Raw genomic sequence first — 14,323 nt, 5'->3', positions numbered from 1 at the left:
GTAGGAAGGGGTCCGGCGGGGGGGGGGGATAAAGACACCCCCCCCGGGTTGTGGGGTTATGTAAAGGTGACAGAATGGACGGTGTTCAACCCAACCTCTTGCTTCAAATTCTAGATGGCGTGGCGGGTATGTGATGGGGAGTTCCGGGATCCCATTGGAGTTAACACACTCAATAAGATGGATCTTAGCGTTCAACACAACTGATACTCGCGTGTGTATCAATGTCTGCAAAAGCTTTTATTCAGTAGAGAAAGTCGAAAAATCCAGGGATGGACGAGATATGATGGCAAGTAAAGGTGCTGGCAAAACACACTTTTGAACCACCGGTTTCCAGTAATCGGTAAAAGAACCATTGCCTTTTTATATAGAAAATGGATGTTTAACATGTATAGAGGAGTAAAATATGTAGACCACCTGGCTGTACACCAACATAAAATATCAAAACGAAAGTGTATCTCAAATTCATCTTCAAATATTCGCCTTGACTCCTACCACTTTTATTCTTCATGTACAGTGTTAATCCTGCCATGTACTGTAATGTCCAGTTTACCCTGCCATGTACTTTAAGGTACAGTTGCTTACCCTGCCATGCACAGAGGTACAGTACTAACCCTGCCATGTATTGTAATGTACAGTATTAACCCTGCCATATACTGTAAAGTGCAGCGTTAACCCTGCCATACACTATACGGTACATCCCATCCCTAAGAAGGGTGAGCGTTCTGACCCCTCAAACTATGGCCCTATTGCTTCGAATTCTACCATTTCCAATGTCTTTGACTCCCTCCCCAACCCCCATATCCATAATTTAACACCTCGAAAATCACAGTCTTCTCTCTGATCACTAGTATGGCTTCCTGTAAGGCGAGATTAACTGGTGATATTCTCTCCTATTTTACTAATGTCTTTTCATCATCCCTGAAAGATTTGGGGGAGACATGTGTAGCTTTTGACATGGTGTGGCAACGGGGTCTCATCTCTAAGCTCCCCTCTTTTGGCTTCCATCCCTCACTTTGCTCCTTCATATCTAGCTTCCTCTCTGGCCGATTTATCTCTGTGGTTGTTGATGGATCAGTCATCCCACCTTTTCTGCATCAACATCGGTACCCTTCAAGGTTTTGACCTGTCCCCTACTTTTTCTCCCTGTATTCAACGATATCCTCTCCTCTACAAATAATCCAATGCACTCATACGCTGACGACTCAACACTGCATTAATCCACATCCTTCAACTCTGCTCCCTCTTCTCTCACACAAACTGCATCTCGTCTCGACACACCTCCTCAATAAACTCAGACTTGGACAGGATATCTCAGTGGGGTAGTCATAATCTTGTTAAGCTTAATGCCTCCAAGACCCAGTTTCTACCCATCTCTGTACCGAAAACTTCTCATAACTCTCGTATCTCCTTAGACGGTTCTGTGGTTCAACCTCTTGACTCATTGAACATATATGGTATTACTGTAACATCCACTCTTTCTTGGAAACCTCACTTTGCAGGAATAGCTAAGTCTGCCTCTAGAAACTGGGTGTCCTGTTTAGATGTCGAAACTACTCTCCGGAACAGTTGTTCCGCTAATACAAAGGACTGATTTGTCCTTGTAAGGAGTACTGCTCTCACATTTGGGATGGTTCTAGCTCTGCATCCTTACCTGACAGAGTTGTGTCGAAAGCGATCCACCTTATAAACTAACTACCAAATTTGGCCCCCTTGCCCTACGCCGCAATGTTGTTCAATTTCCCCCTTCAGTAGGTATGAATTTGGTTTTTGCTCCCGTGAGCTGGCTGCTTGTGTGCCACCACTACTAGCTAGACCACGCAATACTCGGCAAGCTGCTGCGCCACATGGTTGCTGTGTGGCCATCAGCAACTCAAGGGTGGGCCGTTTTGACACCTGCTTCTTTCCCTACACGTCAAAGCTCTGGAGCCCTCCACTCTCTCATGTCTTTCCCAATAACTGTGCCCTGGCACATTTCAAGACAGGTTTTTTACTTTTTAAAAAATTCGCAAAAAAAAGGAAAAACTTTCCCTTATCTTCTCTTTTTCCCTTTCATAATTCTTGCTCTATTTCAATTAGGGTCCAGCCTTGATGTGGACTTTTGTTCGTGACTGGAACCTTCAACATAAAAGAAAAATACTTAAAAATGTGATCATATACGGCGTGGGCATCATGGGACACATATGGTGTGAGACTGTTTCTGGTGTTAGAACCATCAGCAACACCTGACGAAGGTGTTGTACAGTAATCGGTTGGTGGATGTAGTGCCATGTTGATAGCCTTAACGACCCTACCAGGCGATAGGCCTCAAGCCCAAAGTAAACAACTGACCAGAAGCTAAACATGTTAGACACGTTCCTTCAAATCCTCAGATCTACCACTGATCTAAACCCGCTCTCCAAACGATAATATCGTAAAACCCAGATGCTACAAAACGCAAATACTCACCCATCTAAGTAGCTGACGTATGCGAATTAATTATCCAAGGCCGATCATGCGTAAGTCACTCAATGGCGACGTCGAGGTAAGAATAAAAATTCTAGCTTAACCTTGATGAAATGCATGAACACACAAGGAAGTTAAACAGCAACACACCACAGGGGTCTGTCGAGGCTCACTGCGGTATAGCAGATGTCAGAAGGACATCACTTCACAGTGTGGTGGGAGCAGTGTGTAGCATGAAGGTGGGGCAGAAAGAAAACTGCAGATGTTTCACGCGACTAAAGAACGTGCAAATAATGTCACTCCAGGACTTGAGGCGAAATTTGTGGGGGTCAAGAACTTTGTTTCCGCTCGTAAACACTTACTCAAATGGCAGTAATAATTGCCCCCCTACCCCACCCAACCCCCACTACCACCACCAAACACACACACACACACACACACACACACGCACACACACACCATCAACAAAAGAATTTGTTTCTATAAGTTCCGTGTGGCTTCATTTTCCCTCATTCATTTTCTTCACAGTGCAGTAAGATGTAATCGAGTCATGTACACAATGAAGTAATGATACACCACAGACAGAGGGACGTCTACCTTACCATAACCGCGTCTTGTTGACATGAGCCATATATGTATAGCCTCAGGTACTTGGCAAGGGTTTTCCTACACTCTGACACGCACACCTGATACTGTTAGGCAGTACGACACACTGATCTTAAGGCTAGTGGGTTAGATGGTAGATGCTGGAGTGCCTGGTGTTTAAATGCTCAGCATAACATGGCATGAACACTCGCCAATATGCCTCATTCGTTCAATATGTAATCAACATGGAAATCATCGTTTATGTTGGGGTAAAAATTACATTAACCGCACACCTTCACTAACTGATCCAGCCAGCCTGACCCTCAACTACTTGCCTTTACCACGCACGAACGCCACAGCCTCCAGGGGAGCATGGATTACATTATGAAATATAACCTTCGTTCATGGCCGCAACTATGACACTTCAAGAGATAATACCTGTTTCTGTTGTGTTTAGTTTTACGCTGTGTCACTCTTATACTCCGACTGGAAATGTGCAGTGCTTATGTACCTGAGACGTCTCATAATTCAAGAATGAAGAGAAAATGACTTTAGGATATCAACTGATATTTCATCTGAGAAGGAGAAACGATAGGTGAAAAAATACTGAAGAACCAACATCAAATTAGCGAACGTCAAATAAGCACTGGTGTCCATCATTTTCCATCTCTTACACAGAGTGCAGCCTCGAAGCTGCAGAGGTTCCATGAGAGGAGCTCTTGGGTTGGCTGATATCTACAGCACGTAGAGAACATCTTCGTGCTTGCTCGCCGTTTCCCGCCTTAGCATGATAGCGCCAGGAATAGACTAATAATGGCCTCACAGGCTCATATCCACTCTCTAAGTGTCATGTATGGTGCACCAATCCTAGACCAAGACCAATCCTTGGTTTTCCCAAACTGTTTCATATACCCTTACTCAGCTCACTGTGCAAGTCGCCCCCCCTTATACATCATCGATCCATTTCATTCTATCCCATGTACGCCTCTGAACGTACAGGCCATGATACCTCCGAGCATTTTTCCACTCCATCCTTCAATCTCACTCACCCCTTCCCCTCGCTACCTCTAGTCTCGTCTCATCTTCTCCAAATGTCCAAACCACTGCAGCATACCCGGGTCAGTTCTTCCATTCTTGCATACTGTCCTCAGGGATTTCATTTTCAACGTCCGTCCTCTTCCATTCCTTTGCATTCAGGGCCCAAGACTGACACCCAAACAACACCGTTGGGACTACTATTGCTGCACATCATGGCCCAACAGGCAATTACCTCTACATGCTCTTCAAAACACCCAGGACCACAGCTCCCTCCCCTGCCCAATGACCAACTTGAGACCCAGCGGAATCATCCGTTGTCATGTTCACTCACAGGCGTTTTAAGCACTCCACTTCTCATGGTTCTCCCCTTCCAAATTGACACTCCAATTATCATGTCTCGTCCGCCTTGCTTTTACACACATTAATCCTCAACTTTCACCTTTCACAGATTCTCCCAGACTCAATTACCTGCTTCTGGAGCTTTATTCTCGAGTCTGTCACCAGAGATGTGTCATCTAGAAAGAACAACTGACTCACTCCACCCCCACCCCAAACGATATCTTGTACGTGCCCCTCACTTCATGACCATCTCATTTACCTTTCTTACCACCCCATCCATGAGTAGATTAAACAGCCAAAGTGGTATCACACGACCTTAAAACACACCCACCGTCACCTGGAACTACCACACTCCTCCCTTCCCACTTGTACACAGGTCTTACATTCCCTTAAAATCACCACACAGCATTTAGCAACTCTCCTACTACACCATATACTCGTAACGAAGCGTATCTGTCATCCTAATCATACACTTTCTGCAGGTTTATGAATGCTACGTATACATCCCTCTCTTCAAGCATGTCTAACACAAACCTTTCCTAGCAAACACCTGGCCCAGACATCCTCTACCACTCCTTAAACCACACTGTTTCGTCCCAGTCAGATGTTCTCGGCATGTCATCACTACAATGGTGTTCTGACAGTCCTTACGAATCTCTCCTGCAACCCCATCCACTTCAGTCGCTTTTCCATACACCATCTTACGCAAGGATTACACCACTTCCTCTCTATTAACAAACCACTCGTTATGATTCTTCGGCTCCGCATACCAGCTCGTCCCATAAAGACCACGTCCGCCATCCTGTCATCCAATACAATCAACATTCCTTCAAAGTAATCACTCCATTTCTCTTTCACCTCTTATCTCTGCTTGCCCTCTTTCCATTCCTCCATCCACTTCCTTTACTATGGGACCCATTTGTTCATTTCTCTTACTTATACTACTCACATCTTAAAAAAAAAAAACTTTCTGTATCTGCAATTCACTGATACTCTCTCAAGCCATCTCTCACTTGCCTTCTGTTTCAGCATCTGCACCTTCATCTTGTACACTTATCACTCACTCACACTCTTCTCCTATCCACACGCATCTCTCTTTCAGCATCATCTTCTTCCCATCTTATATATATATATATATATATATATATATATATATATATATATATATATATATATATATATATATATATATATATATATATATATTTCTATGAGTCCACGGGGAAAATGAAACACGATAAATTCCCAAGTGCACTTTCGTGTAATAATCACATCATCAGGGGAGACACAAGAGACAAATATAAGTCAGTTGATGTACATCGAAGAGACGAAGCCAGGACGCCATTTGGTAAACATAATATCGCAGAGGGTACAGTTTACTCCAATAACCTAACCGAACCTAACGGTACCGTCATTTTCCAAACCTCTGAGCTAACTACGCAACCCACGACTAAAACGAACTGTCTTTAAACTCAGTGACCTCCAGTACCAATGGGCTAGAGAGTCGCAACACACACACACACACACACACACACAACGGACCCCGCAGTGCCCCGTCAAGTTGATCGTGTGGCGAGTGTTTTTGTTAGCGACTCCGGCAGGGTCGTGAGGTCTGTGGGAGCTTCCCGTTGTTCTTCCTCCTCCTCCTTTGTTTAACAAAAATTGTGAGGCTCGCTTGGGTGAGGGAAACATGTTCACCTGATCAGCCTGCTCCGTCAGAGGACACTCTGAGGTGAAGCTGAATGACAGAGGCAATGCCCCTTATGCTTGAGTGTGTGAGAGAAAGATACAAGGCGACAAAGAGAGAAAGAGATGAGAGGAAGGGAATTCTATTGAAAGGATTTACACAACCCGGTGTCTGGACTGCCTCGTTCACCTGGCGTTTATATGAGCGTTCAACCTGGCATTATAAGGTTTGTGACGATGGTAACATGTTTAGACACTAGAGGGCCATGTGTTCCTTCTACGGTCGGATGTAACATGAGCGGAGAGCGTGCGAATTACTCGGAGGAATATCACATAATTCTTTTCTCTCATAATGAGTGACATTTTACGGGCTAAGAGCTTGCCCTCAATCAATGCACACTCCGGTGAAGGGGAAAAAGTTGGCGAAAGAGAAAGTAGAAATTCATCTTGGCTCGTCAGATGTAGTAATGCCAGTGTAAAGGCTCTACCTTTAACCCCGCGGCCGTCGATCTCATTTATGAGGGTCAGTATAAAGGGTATACCATCATACCTAAGGGTTTGTAACGTCGTAATAAAGGGTTCGTAACGTCGTATCAAGAATCGCTACGTCGTCCTCAAAAACGGTAGCGCAAACAGAGACAAGAAACTCTGGAAAATATGCAGTGATTTTTCCGTTTGTTTCTGTTGATCTAAATACGCCGTTTCTTCAGCTCCCGTTGCACAAAGTGATGCATTTGCCTGTTCGTTCCACGGGAGAGGGGTGTGGGTGGCGAGGTCATGCGCTGGATGCGCTGGACACACACACCACCGCTCACCCAGTGTGAGCTCCTCGTCTTGATACAGGGAAAGAGACATCGCCGAACCCCGGGGTACACATACGCGTAGTGCAGAGTCTTCCAGAAGATTCTAAGAATACAACTGGGTTCACTTACTGGTTCTAGTGCTCTACTCTGGAGGACAGACAAGTCAGGTAGAGGACGAAGCTATGATGAACAGTTCAGGCAGTGAACGAACCTATGATTGATAGGTCAGGTAGAGGACGCAGCAATGAACCCCAGTCCGAACCCTTACCTCAGTTTCTCCTTTGCACATACTTCCGCTGCCAAACAGGAGAGGAAGACCCTTGCTCTCGAGAGAAAAGAAAGAAAGAAGACCTATCAACTATGACGACTGCAAATAAAACCTGGAAGTAAGGCTCGACAGCAATGTGGGGAAAGTCAACCAAAAGGAAAACCTAAAACTCAAGATGTCAACATAAATTGTACACTCGCGCACGATAACATCACATACACCTGCTTACGATAACACAACATACACCCGCGCACGATAACATCACATACACCTGCGTACGATAACATCACATACACCTGCTTACGATAACATCACATACATCCGCGCACGATAACATTACATCTACCTGCGTACGATAACATCACATACACCAGCGTACGATAACATCACATACACCTGTAACAGTAATAATCAAAACGCTCATTTCCATACGAGAATCTTGTCCTCCCTCCCTCCACCACAGGATTATCCTCCAGTCTCCAGGATCATCCAGAAGTGCAGAGCACGAGAGAAGCTTCTGGAGGAAGATGCAAGATGACCTACCAATCTTAACACTCTTGCATAAGCCACGTCAATAACACACGGAGAGAACACTGTCTCTCCCATGATACACAGAAGCTGACCGACACATCAAATTGTCAAGGACGCCAAGCGAGGGCTTAGCACAAATACTGTTACTGTAGCCCATCTCACCTTGGCCCGTGGGTCCGTGTGTGTGTGTGTGTGTGTGTGTGTGTCTGTGTGTCTGAACAGTCCCCGATTGAGTTATAAAGCTGTATAATATTGCACGTGTAATTTCACACGAATATATATACCGTTGTGGTTTGTTTTTCTCCGTCTGAGAGAGAGAGAGAGAGAGAGAGAGAGAGAGAGAGAGAGAGAGAGAGAGAGAGAGAGAAAGAGAGAGAGAGAGAGAGAGAGAGAGAGAGAGAGAGAGAGAGAGAGAGAGAGAGAGAGAGAGAGAGAGAGAGAGATTACGATTTGTAACTTGTTTGTGTTAAAAGGAGAGATTTTTACACTCGTGCTGGCCCGTCTCTTAACCTTGCATATGTGCGTAGCTTGTTTTTATCTTACAACATACACACACACCCCAGCCTGAACCAGATACCCGTTTATCAGCCAGTTTAGAGGGGGAGGATGAGCAGCTGGGATTTTCTGTACGTCCACTGCCGCCCCTCAGATTCGAACCCATTCGGGTGCAACCCTGGGATGGCTTCATGATGACTCACTGTCAGTAACGCTATACACATTGCACCATGGAGGCCCGTGTATGTGTGTGAGGGGTGGTTATCATTCTGTGAAAAAAATTGAGGAAAAGAGTGTTCACTATCTTATATGGGTGATTATGCCCAGATAGAATTATCAGAGGGAATCACATACGAGGGAAAACTGTATGAGGCAATATTTTCCCAGAGAAAATTGTTACGGGGGAATGTATGGGGGGGGGGGGGGGGGGGGGTCCTGCGACTGTACAGTTCCACGTCTGTCGAGTTCACGTTCCTGTGCATACTACATGTTTGGTTGAGAACCTTCTTCATGTTTATATACCTCAATAAAGGGGGGAAACGGTGAGCAAGTACGAGGGGAAAACAACAACAACAACAACAAATGCTTTTGTTGTTCCTCCCTTGTAGTATAGTGATCATAACAATCGTGGAGGTCATCACAAGTTGACCTACCTGCAGGAGGGAATCTTTCTATTCTAGTAGCCCGCTAATCACCTGTGAGTAAGAGAGACAGAAAGAAGAAAAAAAGAAAAAAAAAAGGGGGGACACCGCGAGCGAGCAATGACATCGACCACAAGCTAGTGTGCGGGGCGTGCGACAGCCCCGTCTGCCCCGCGCCGGCCGAGCCACGTCTCGCCACCCGCCACCAGTCTAGTGTGTCCCAGTTCCTCTCCGCGGCTCAGGTGCCACAACTGACCTCTACTCATATCCTTTTCTGTAAAGGTTTTGTGTTTACGTGATACTTTCCTGTGTCCTTTACAGAAATGTGGGAATAAGGCCTGAGATCAACAATGCTCCGGCGAAGGTATATGCCACAATATGCCCGTAACAGCAGTATGGGACCGGACAGTTGAATGCTCCAGTCTCCCTCATCGCAGAGTGACTGGTGGTGTCACTGGTACACTCACGGTTGATGACGTAGTGTAGGGTGAGGCAACAGGTTGGTGGTGCAGCAGAGTGGCAACCCTCCAGCGGGGGAACACCATGAACAGGCTTGGGTTCTCCTGAAGCAACGCCAGGCGTACATTCCACGTTGTATTTCAAATATGGAAAGGACGTGTGTGTGTGTGTGTGTGTGTGTGTGTGTGTGTGTGTGTGTGTGTGTGTGTGTGTGTGTGTGTTAAAGGGAGAGAGTTTAACACTCGTGTTGCCCAGTTTCTTGACGGGGCAACGTGCCTGTGTGTGTGTGTGTGTGTGTGTGTGTGTGTGTGTGTGTGTGTGTGTGTTATTCCCTATTTGTACTGTAGTAGGATGGAGTTCCGCACTTGTGGGGCCCCACTGAACATTCTCTACTACAAAACAACTTTTTAAACAATTCTATACAGTTAACATTCGCTAACTGCATCATCCAGCTTGATCCACGCACGCTAGACTCTTACACTGTAAACTGCATAGACTCATTCTACAGACATACTTCTTAATATCTTCCCTAACAAGTCTTTTGCTCAATTTATTGCAATCGTTTCTGATTCCTCTTTGCATCTATCGGAGAACTGTTCACTGTTGATATCAGAGTGGCAACCTCATACTAAAACCCAGCTCTCATACTTCCACCACTTTGTAGTCCTGTGGATCCTCTGTTAAGGTTTTTACTTTGTGCTTATTTAGGTGTGGTGACCAAAAGTAAGATACTCTAGTGTTGGCCTCATCCATTTACCAAAATGAGATTCTGATATCTGCCAGAAGACAGTTCTCCTAAAGTGGAACTCTGGCGAAAGGTTAGGTACGGTGTCGACTCCCAAGTCCCTCTCATATACACAAATTCTTGCATCTTATTCTCTGCAGCATAATATATGTATCCAGGCCTTTCACTGTCCCCCACCACCTAGCATGTGTGTTAAATGTCATGATCCATGAATCAAGATCGACTCTGGAGTACGTTCAAATCCCCTTATAAGTTGATCCGATTGTCGTCTTTCTCTCCCTCCCTCATGATCTTGGTATCATCAGCGAGTATATATATAGGCAGGAGTCCAACCCACCAGGCGAGCCCTCTACGTGGTCAAGAACTATGATCCCAAGACACGAGATGGGCGGCATGCCATTATGTGAACGCCCGCTCCTGTTGGCATCATGTGATGCCTTCTGTAAAAGAAACATTCTGTCCATCGAGTTTACCCTTATTCCTGCCTGACAATACAACTCCTTCACGAACCTCACGTACGTTGAAATGTTCAACGCTTTCTGGGAGTCCACGAACACAATCCACGCATCGTTCGTGCCTCTCTACTAGGGTCATCGCTCTAAAACATTCTGAGGGACGTGTTATACGAGTCGCTCCCTTGAATCTATTTCTCTCTGCAGTTTCCTCTTCAGAAGGGGTCGTTTGTTTACTTTCTGACTACCCTTTCCTGTGTTTCAGGGAAAACATTCGCCATAAAGACCAGTTGATATTTCTGGACAATTTTCCGGTTTCCTTCCTAAAAGACAAGTATGATATTCGTCTTCTCTACGCCCTCGTCACTCTACTTCCTCCAGCATAATGAACCTACAAGTAGTGTGTCAGTACAACTGCACACATCTTCAGTATGTATGGAGAAACATCATCAGGGCCAGAGGTCCGGTACGGGTAGAGAAACATGAGCAGACTGTCTGCCTTTAACAGCTACTCTTATGCTACCCAAGACTTCCTCCCCAACACTGTCCCTCCGCGGGTGGGGCTCTAGTTGGTGTGTACTGTAGTGAATACACTTTCAACTTCACGTTCACCTCCTCGCATAGTTTGTAGGCCCTCCTCTCCATCACTTCCCGGCCAATTTCTTGGGCCTGATGTGCTGCTCTCTGGCTGACAATTCACTCCTGATGAATGTATGGAAGAGTTCGGGATTATCTCCCGTCTCGTCCTCTGTGTTCTTTGGGCAGTTTCCCTCGCTCCACCTTATCTTGTTCTTATTCCACCCAACCTCCTGACATGCTGGGCCACCTGCACATCACATCACCCTCAGTACATCCGTAAACTCCTTTCCTTTTTGGATTTCTTTTACTGAGCCGTATCTCTCTCTCTCTCTCTCTCTCTCTCTCTCTCTCTCTCTCTCTCTCTCTCTCTCTCTCTCTCTCTCTCTCTCTCTCTTTTCCAACCTTCTCTCTTTACCTTCACTTAAGGCACACACGTTGCAACTCCATTCTACACGTAGCAGATCCCTCCATACCAATTACCCATACCATGGCATGCGGAATTCAATTTCCCGATATACATTCACATACTGTTTGGTTCTATGTAGTTTCTGTTATCACATCTCTTTGAGTCTGGTCTCCTCTTTGATCTTTTCATTCCCCCGTTCACCCACGCAATCACAGCCAGGTATCACATGATCAGTTCTTCCAGGTGGTGTATCATATGTCATAACCCTAATTTCAAAGCCACTATGTGTATGTGTGTGTGTGTGTGTGTGTGTGTGTGTGTGTGTGTGTGTGTGTGTGTGTGTGTGTGAGTCATAAAGCTGTATAATAATGCATGTGGTTGGTGTGTCGGACTGACGAAGACATCCTCACAACATAATTACAAGATCAAAATTAAAGATATAAATCTGTAAGTTACCAATAATTACACACACACACACACACACATATATATTTCTTTATTATACCTTGTCGCTGTCTCCCGCATTAGCGACGTAGCGCAAGGAAACAGACGAAAGAATGGCCCAAACCACCCATATACACATGTATATGCATACACGCCCACACACACAAATATATATACCCATACATTTCAACGTATACATACATAAACATACACAGACAAATACATATATACACATGTACATATTCATACTTGCTGCCCTCATCCATTCCCGTCGCCACCCCGCCTCACAAGAAACGGGAACCCCCTCCCCCCGCGAGCGCGAGGTAGCGCTAGGAAAAGACAACAAAGGCCACATTCGTTCACACTCAGTTTCTAGCTGTCATGTGTAATGCTCCGAAACCACAGCTCCCTTTCCACATCCAGGCCCCACAAGAATTTTCATGGTTTACTCCAGACGCTTCACATGCCCTGGTTCAATCCATTGACAACACGTCGACTCCAGTATACCACATCGTTCCAATTCACTCTATTCCCTGCATGCCTTTCACCCTCCCGCATGTTGAGGCTCCGATTGCTCAAAATCTTTTTCACTCTCTCCTTCCACCTTCAATTATGTATATATATATATATATATATATATATATATATATATATATATATATATATATATATATATATATATATATAAGCAGTGAAAAGTTTTTATCGAGGATGTAAGGCATGTGTAAGTGTAGGAAGAGAGGAAAGTGATTGGTTCTCAGTGAATGTAGGTTTGCGGCAGGGGTGTGTGATGTCTCCATGGTTGTTTAATTTGTTTATGGATGGGGTTGTTAGGGAGGTGAATGCAAGAGTTTTGGAAAGAGGGGCAAGGATGAAGTCTGTTGGGGATGAGAGAGCTTGGGAAGTGAGTCAGTTGTTGTTCGCTGATGATACAGCGCTGGTGGCTGATTCATGTGAGAAACTGCAGAAGCTGGTGACTGAGTTTGGTAAAGTGTGTGAAAGAAGAAAGTTAAGAGTAAATGTGAATAAGAGCAAGGTTATTAGGTACAGTAGGGTTGAGGGTCAAGTCAATTGGGAGGTGAGTTTGAATGGAGAAAAACTGGAGGAAGTGAAGTGTTTTAGATATCTGGGAGTGGATCTGGCAGCGGATGGAACCATGGAAGCGGAAGTGGATCATAGGGTGGGGGAGGGGGCGAAAATTCTGGGAGCCTTGAAGAATGTGTGGAAGTCGAGAACATTATCTCGGAAAACAAAAATGGGCATGTTTGAAGGAATAGTGGTTCCAACAATGTTGTATGGTTGCGAGGCGTGGACTATGGATAGAGTTGTGCGCAGGAGGATGGATGTGCTGGAAATGAGATGTTTGAGGACAATGTGTGGTGTGAGGTGGTTTGATCGAGTAAGTAACGTAAGGGTAAGAGAGATGTGTGGAAATAAAAAGAGCGTGGTTGAGAGAGCAGAAGAGGGTGTTTTGAAATGGTTTGGTCACATGGAGAGAATGAGTGAAGAAAGATTGACCAAGAGGATATATGTGTCGGAGGTGGAGGGAACGAGGAGAAGAGGGAGACCAAATTGGAGGTGGAAAGATGGAGTGAAAAAGATTTTGTGTGATCGGGGCCTGAACATGCAGGAGGGTGAAAGGAGGGCAAGGAATAGAGTGAATTGGAGCGATAAGGTATACCGGGGTTGACGTGCTGTCAGTGGATTGAATCAAGGCATGTGAAGCGTCTGGGGTAAACCATGGAAAGCTGTGTAGGTATGTATATTTGCGTATGTGGACGTATGTATATACATGTGTATGGGGGTGGGTTGGGCCATTTCTTTCGTCCGTTCCCTTGCGCTACCTCGCAAACGCGGGAGACAGCGGCAAAAAAAAAAAAAAAAAAAAAAAAAAAAAATATATATATATATATATATATATATATATATATATATATATATATATATATATATATATATATATATATATAATGTAAAGTTACGTCAGATATACACCATAAAAGTTACGACTGAGTCTTTTCCACCACTGAAAGTACACTTGTGGTTGGCGAGACAACCAGACCACTGTAGTCGGCGCAACCGGTTTCCTCACCTCACCGCCAGTAGCAGCACTTCCCGGTACTACTGCTCAAGTGCTTATGTAAGCCCGGCACATGTCATCATGTGTCACGACCACCTAGAGTCGTGTGGCATGTAGAGCAGACAGCCAGATGAGAGAGAAAGAGAGATAATGATCTGCTCCGCCAACATCAGACACGTCTGCCACCTAAGGTAATTCCTATAAAAATTTGTAAGCACAACACATAGTCTGTTGCGCTGACGCCCACCGCACCTTTTCCTGAATGTCACCCCGTTATCAGTTCTGCTCAGAGCGACGGCAAAACTGTTCCTCGAAAACGCATACATGAGC

The 14,323-nt window shown here is 45.1% G+C and overlaps 1 protein-coding gene across 1 annotated transcript in view; it reads right to left on the bottom strand.

The window, feature by feature from the left end:
- LOC139758480 (uncharacterized) overlaps positions 1–14,323 on the bottom strand; it is a 229,155-nt gene that overhangs the window by 172,279 nt on the left and 42,553 nt on the right. The window lies entirely within an intron of this gene.

This window comes from Panulirus ornatus, chromosome 30, assembly GCF_036320965.1.
Source record: "Panulirus ornatus isolate Po-2019 chromosome 30, ASM3632096v1, whole genome shotgun sequence".
Lineage (NCBI taxonomy): Eukaryota > Metazoa > Arthropoda > Malacostraca > Decapoda > Palinuridae > Panulirus > Panulirus ornatus.
Note: the sequence above shows the minus strand (reverse complement) of the source record. Positions and strands in the feature narration are given on the sequence as shown.